We start from the raw sequence: 8,244 nt of genomic DNA, 5'->3' as shown, positions 1-8,244 counted from the left end.
TTAGATCCTGGTGGTGGAATTGATACGTTACCTAATTTGTTTCATGATCACACAGATTTCAGCCATACCAATGGATGCAGGGGGGAGGGAAACTGATAAGCTACCAATACCATCCACGGCAATAATAAACCAATATATAGTAATTTTAAGGACCACCTAACGCTCAGTAGATATTGGTGAATGGCGGAAACTTAAGGTAAACTATATGTCATTATAGTCATACCCCTACGAAATAAATACATATGAAAGGTTAGTTCATTATTAACGGCAATACAATATTGAAAAAATATGCAAACTGTACAACCAAGTATAGTTTTGTATCTCCCCTACATCTGGATCTGAATTAACTACTCATAAAAGCGGAATGGGTTTCCGATTGTCGCGCGACGGCAGAGTAATAATTATATAAAATGTATGATATTATTATTATTATTATTAACGTAATTCTGTCCACCGTAGATCTTCCCAGGCATAAGCCTCTCGTCATCATACAGTCTCCTTTATCCTCGTCGTCCTGGATCGGCTAATCCACCACCCGGTTTCTCGCGCGACGAGTTAATCGAGCGCGCAGTGGTTCCGCGCGGAGGGTCCTGTAGTCCCACTCCTTCCTCAACCACTGAAGTCCGCTTCCGTTCGCAGACGACGCGTGGGCAAAGAAAAGGGTTTTGCGGAAACGGTCATTAATTACCCCGAGAATATACACACTCACGCGCGCGCACGTATGTATACTAATCCAGAACGACCTTCTTAAGCACCGGCGCCACCACCGCTAATACCGTTAGCGTCTCATTCGAATAGCCCGTAATTTGTCCCCGAGGAGCTCATGGGCTCGGGGCTACCCCCAAAACTAGCGTAACGTCCCTCCCACCCTTCTCAACAGTGCGCCGACACCATCGTCTCTGGAAGAACGATATAATAATGTATGCGAATCATATATATATTATATATTTCTGTGTATAATATGCTATATAAATATATATAAGCTTGGGTGCAGGTAAGCGTACCTATATAAAGACAACAGACATTATTATGTTATTATAATGTCGTAGAAGTGAGACGGCGGTGGCAGCGTGAGAGACGTCTCGAAATTCATCCGGGACAAAAGTGTACTGAATATTATACATTATGTAATACAATCTAACTTGTACAAGCATACTGTATAGGTATATGTGTGGGATTGTGAAGCTGTAGCTCGAGCTGATCAGGTCCTCCTTTTTTTAGATTCTGAGCGGTGCGATATTACCTACATTGATGATGACGTTTGGATCAGTAAATATGTTTCAATCTTCAACTACAGTATCTTTACTAACAGGAGTGAATTTTTTTATTTTATATAAAAGTATTTATGCTCACTTAAGATTCTTGATAATTTAATACAAGATTAAAGAAAAGTTGTTTTTTTTAGCAATTTAAAAATATTAGAATTACATATGCACCTACTTTTATAAGTGTTTGGAGTTTAAATTTTGACGAAATTGTATATTTTAATGAAGAATAATGATATTTAGTATTATTTGATGAAATTTGAATGGTTGACACTTGACATAATATTATTTGTGAGGACTTGAAATGTTTACGTATATTATTATATTTCACTACCTACCCACTACGCAATGCCGTTTTTAAAATATTTAGATAAATATTGTTTATATTTACACCGTATTACCTAAAGTAAAATAAATTACTACAAATTATCATTTAAACACATACCTACTATAAATTTAACACTTCTATTACAGTCACTGACGAGGTACTCTCGACTCCGACTGTACGGAAGAGTGGTTCTCTACTTGCTCGCTCTTATTTTAGGTTTACAATTGGTATATATATTATAATAATTATACCAACGACAAAAAATTTTAAAAATATTTTTTAACGATTTTAATTTAAAATTGTATTTTTAATTTTTATTACATCAAATAGATATTATAAATTATGATTTGCTTTCAAAATTGTACACTTACATAGGTAATAAAGGATTTTGTCGTGTATCATGCGTAGACTTTGAATAGTATAGTCATGGATTTTATCATACCTATATCGTATATATTGTGTGTAAAATTACATTTTTAAAACTTTAGCTAATTATAAATCGTAATTGCATGTTTGGCGTCATAATCATACTCCAAATAATCACATTATAAAAGAGTATATTAAACATTTTCAAAAAACCTTCCAATATAGTTTGAATAAGTTAAAAAAAATAATGCAATTTACTAATAGTAGTTACGCATTCCTACTAATTATAGGGATAGGGTAATTATTGTTTCATATCTATATCAAAACAATAAATTTACCATAAACACGGGACAGTATTTATAATATAGTAATTTATCATTAAAATTAAAATTATAGTTTTGTCATGGTTAATGTTGGTTATTGTTGCTCTATGTTCATAATTAATGAATTACCTAATTATAACCTATTGCTTCAAATTATATACTCCACTAAAATAAAATAATAAATAAATATCTATAATATTATGTTATAATAATTGTTAAATATAATATTTTATTGCCTATGAATTATTATTTTTAATTTTCCCTCAATAGCAAATCAGTAATATATCATAATATAGTATAATATAAATATTAATATAATTTTTACTGCATATATAATATATATTATATATACATATATAGGTATATAAGTAATATATCTATATAATATAATATCTTACTGCATTAACTATAAAAGATATGAAGTATATGAAGGAAACGTTATAAAATGTAAACATAAAATATCTATCCTAAAAATAGCAAAGGTATGCTAAAACATTTTAAACTAAGACTATCATCATTTTATAGAGTTTGATTAAATAAATTCACTAATTCGTACTTATTGATTCATATTTATGTATGGTATATCTTGACAAATAACAACTCAATAGCAATATTATGGCAACCCTATAGGGAATTAACTTAGAATTATAACTGATTCAAATTATTCGTTACTACTAATAGTTATGTATATACTTATAAAATATGTAAGATAACTACCTATATTGCATATTAAATACATATATAGGTATGACGTGAACATTGAAATAATGCTTGTATGATTAATTTAAATGTTTTCACTTATTTAAAATATGTTACTGCAAATTTAACAGTGAAATATTTAATTAATTGTTAATAAATAATATATGTGAATCACTATAATAATGATCTGCAACCTCTGCCAAAGATATTTTTAAATAATAGGTACCTAATAATGAAAAAAAAATTATTTTGAAAAATAAAATTTTGAAGATATTTTGTATTTATATATTTTGAATACATTCAATTTAAAAAAAAAGTTTAGTTCGTTTCTGTAAAGCAATAATATAAAATGTACTTACATAAAAATCATAATTCATTGAACTCGCACTTAAGAAACCGTAATAGTGTTTAAACTTTAAAATGCAGATCATCGATACTTAGTTTTTCCTAAATAAAATTGTTGCTTAAATTTGAATTATATATTGTTGTAATTTGCACAAATATTATTAGGAATATGAAATTATAGAATAAACAAAAAATGTTTTCAAACATTCGTTGAAGTTTTCTTGAAATCTGGTTTGTAAATTGAAAATAATATTTATTGTAGCGTTAAAGGATGGTCATTGATTATCATTTATCGACCATTTAATACGCTGAAATCTGCTAGCTTAATACTTTTATTTCTTTTAGTTTATGATTTAAAATATCTAGAATTAACTTTTATAAGCTTTCTACAACGAACCAACGTAATATTTTATAATGAAATAAGAATCTATATCAATATATTGTATTCAACTTTTAAGTATCTATAAATTGGAATTTATCATATTGTTTTAATCATTAATTATGACAATAATTATTATTCACCAGTGGTTTGTTGGTAGTTTTAATAAAAATAAATAAAGAGAAGTACTCATATAGGGACAATATGACTTTACTAAACAATAGGACATGTTTAATCAGAAAACAAAAAAACGAACAATACAATAATTATTATTTTGCTTTGTGCTATCAATTTTTGAGACGTATTTTTCTATTTAATTATTTTAATGGGCATTTAAATAATTAAATTACGTACTTTTTTTATTGAATTTGATTATATTTCTATGTATAGTTCAGAATTTTTAATTTTATTCGCATTGTTCACATTTTCTTTGTTAAAATATGTTATTATTTCTGAAAATGTTGCCCAACTTTTCAACTAGCACTTTAAAGCTCTATTGGAATCTGTTTTTTCTTTTTAATTTTAACAATTTAATATAAGTTTATGAGTTTCAATTTTAACTTTATTAATTTTTATGAAACATTGACAATTGTTTAAAATGAATTTCATGTGAATAAAAATCTATTTGTAACTGAAAACTAATTGATAATAAAAAGTAGGTATTGTATAAACTGTATGTGCAATTGAAATATAATTTTTATTTGTACAATTTATTAATGCGCTGGTAGACGAAAACTTCTTAAAATCATTTTCTCATTTCAGCCATCGTTATTTTTAGGGGCATATTTTTTCTTTATGATTGTTTTAAATAAACATTGTACAATTGTCGTCAACAAGCAATTATTATACAAACACACAGGTTTTCTTTTGTACACTTGTACACTCTCTGTAGTAGCTGTTGGTGATTATATTCTGAAAACAAAGCCATTCGCTTTCACGTAATTAATTTGAACATTCGCAATGTATACACGATAGTACCTAATGTATAACGTTCTACCCTTGCACTATTTAATTATACAGGTAAAACGTCTTTTTGGACGAATGTAGTAAAGACCAATTCTGTTTCCATTTGGTTCTATAGGTTTTCGGTCACATCTACAGATATATTATAATTATATGACTAGGATTTCCAATATCCACATTGTAATGTTTTGACGCCGAAGAATTGACTGACTTTTCTTATAAAGAGTTCTATGTTTATAATGTTTTCATTGATACGATCCGAATGTACCATAATATAGCAGTATATAAAATCAATATTGTATTTATTTATTTTGGTTAATGCCATATCACATTTAAAATTAAAATAAACAAATTTTAAACATGAGCCTATTAGATGAGAATAGTTGTCCATTTTACCGACTTCAACGTTAAAGCTAAGTCGGCTATCTAGTTGTATTATTATATATCTGTGGTCACGTCATCATTTCCGCAGATACATGGACCGCAGTGTATCCGTTTTGCGTCCCAGGTGTTAGCCGTAAATACAAAAGAGGGTATATGCGGAAATGAAAGTTATAAATTATGATAAACCACATCGTGATAATAATATTATTATATTCGGGAATATATAATTATTTGTTCTGTTTTTATGATATGATACGCATTTAACTAAACGCATATAATAAAATAATGAAAATGATATTATACAAAAAAAATAAAGTTGCCCTATCATTAAAGTGTGCCTGGTGCAAAATATAATGATCGTCGAATTTATTGTGATTTATAATCAAACAAATGCGCTGTAACGTCATCACTTGCAGAATCATCAATAAATGTCCATGTTATATTTGGTTTATTTAGTTATTTAGTACTTTTTTGATGAAAAAAGCCTTTTCGTATTTTAAATAATGTTTGAAATTAATTCAATGTCGATTACCTACATGAAAATGTAATAATATAGGTACCTAATATACAAGTTATACCATGCATTCATACCTACTTAAAACATTTTATTTTCTAATTATAAACTATATCATCGTTTTCAATGAGATTGCATAAACAAAAACATTTCATCAATGAAACTATTAGGTTAGTTAATAAATTAATTCAATTTAATGCAAAAAGTACATTGTGGCTTAATACGTACAACCTACCTCTCGGCTATCGTTCAAACTCTTTGCATTACATTCATAAATAATTAAACCTAGTGATATGTATACATATAACTAATATCAGCTGTAGCCTGTACTAATATCTAATATCTACGATATAAGCCCGATACTAAATTAGTGATTTTATTGTGTGTGACGGTCTAAATTTCTAATATGTTTTTCATGCTCAAAATTATTATTGATTCATAGTATGATGAAACTGTATCATCATATTATATTTTATAATTGTTGTTGCATTTATATTTTATTAAAATGTAACTTAATTATGTTGGAATGTCATATACAATAATAATACGATTTAGATTGGTAATTGATAACCAGAGCTATTATGACTATTTCCCACGAGAAAAACAAATCAACATTTTGTTAGTTGTGTATTTTAAAAAATGAAAATATACAGTTTTAAGCAAAAATGTTGGTCTATAACCATGTTTTTATTGACATTGTACGCTAACGATTCAAACTTCTTTTATAAAATGGTCTCTCATTTCTCTCCCACTTTCTATAAATTATTAGCCACTGCAGATCAATAACAACTTATTCTTTTTAATTTTTTAAATTTCAATAAATTTTTATTTTTTCAATATTTTATTTTATTAATTATTTATTTTAAAATGTATGGGTATAAATATTGGTAGATATTATAATATATTAATAATTTTGTGTAGGAATATGAAGGTAAATCATATATTTTTCTGTTTGAGTTAGTAGTTTAAAATATAATTTTTGATGAGATAAAACAGAAATTTAATTTAAGATATTATAATAATAATTGAATAGGGAGGTAGGTATAATTTTTATTTTAACAGAGATTCATTGAAAATTAATTGATTGGAAATTCTGTCACACGATTATAATAATTTTATACAATATGATACACATTCTACATATTCATATATTTAATATTTATGATGACTTGGCGTATTGTGCTTACAGAACAGTTTGGCAGAAATCTATTGATAACATTTCATGCGAATGAACTGCACTTTACAGATATGTAAAAAATGTATAAAATGCACATAAATTTGACATTTAAGTAAACGATAGTAAACACTTGTGGTTTAATGCATATTTTATTCATTAATGTATAAATTCTTAATTTTTACTTAATCGTAATAATATTTAAAAAAAACGTATATTATAATAATATAATAATATAATGGTTTAAATAATGGTGACTATTATTATTACTATAACAATTAACTATAACCGCATTAGATAATTTTCAAGCTTGTACAACGTACCTACCTACACGAAGAAAATTTAAGACTTAAGTGATTTACTCATATAACCAAATATTGGGTTGGTAATATTGTATCACTTATATGCCATAACTCTATAAAATGTTGACATATTTGTATTTTTTTAATGAAAAATTACCAAAATGTTTTAAATTCAGAGAGGAATCGATGAACGTATTAATTTTAAAATCATGTGTTTTTGTGTGATTTGATGTGACCTGTGTGAACTTTACATGGTAATAAATAGACTTTGATCTTCAACTAGAAAGGGGTTTCTGGTAGCAAACTGGATCTACTGGGAACTTCCGGAGGGGTCAGAGGAAAAAAATTCTGAGTACTTTTTAAAATACTAGCTTGTTGGTGAAAAATAAAAATGTTATGCAATAACTAATTATCGGACAAAATCAAAATTGTTTATTTGTTGTACCTAATTCAACTGTGTTCAATTTGTTTTTATTTAAGATGAATAAATGTACACACATGAAATTTTCAGCAAATATTTATAATGCACTAACTATTATGTATTAACAACTAACATATTAATATAAAAATGTTGGTTCGTTGGTAATAAAGCTTAAAAATGTCATACAAGTTTTATGATACAACATACCTTATAGGTTTTTTTTTTTTTTAACATTTGGCAAACAGAGGAATGGCTGTGAGGTGCACAAGTTTAGGATGTAGAAAGCAATAAAAAGAAATCTACGTTGCACACACTCAACTATTTGTGAATCTGAAGCAGTGTAGAGTCCCAAACAACAGCACCGTATTCAACAATTGGATGGACTATAGATAATATAATAAATATAACCTATATAAATATATAAGGAACAATAGGAATACAATTATTAATTGTATGAAATCGTACACATCTCAAACATTTTGGATACAATTATTTAATGAACAATTACTAACATTATATGTTATTATCTTAATATCTTAACTATTGTGATAGATATACTCATTAAAAAATCACAACAAGTCTGCCTCGACCAATCACCACCGTACTTCGTTGTGTATATTAAAAATTACAGACCTTTAAGGAAATCACAATTATTATCAAAACTGAATAAAATACGGTCATTAAAAAATAAATATTTATAATGCCTATAAAGGTCAATTGAATTACATCTAATATACAATATGTTCATTCACATAGCCACATGTTAACGATACTACATTAC

At 27.1% G+C, this 8,244-nt stretch overlaps 1 protein-coding gene across 2 annotated transcripts in view; it reads left to right on the top strand.

Moving 5' to 3' along the window:
* LOC100568906 (potassium voltage-gated channel protein Shaw) overlaps positions 1 to 8,244 on the top strand; it is a 155,416-nt gene that overhangs the window by 54,896 nt on the left and 92,276 nt on the right. The window lies entirely within an intron of this gene.

Source organism: Acyrthosiphon pisum, chromosome A3 (genome assembly GCF_005508785.2).
Source record: "Acyrthosiphon pisum isolate AL4f chromosome A3, pea_aphid_22Mar2018_4r6ur, whole genome shotgun sequence".
Taxonomy (NCBI): Eukaryota; Metazoa; Arthropoda; class Insecta; order Hemiptera; family Aphididae; genus Acyrthosiphon; species Acyrthosiphon pisum.
This window is presented reverse-complemented; position numbering and strand designations above follow the sequence as displayed.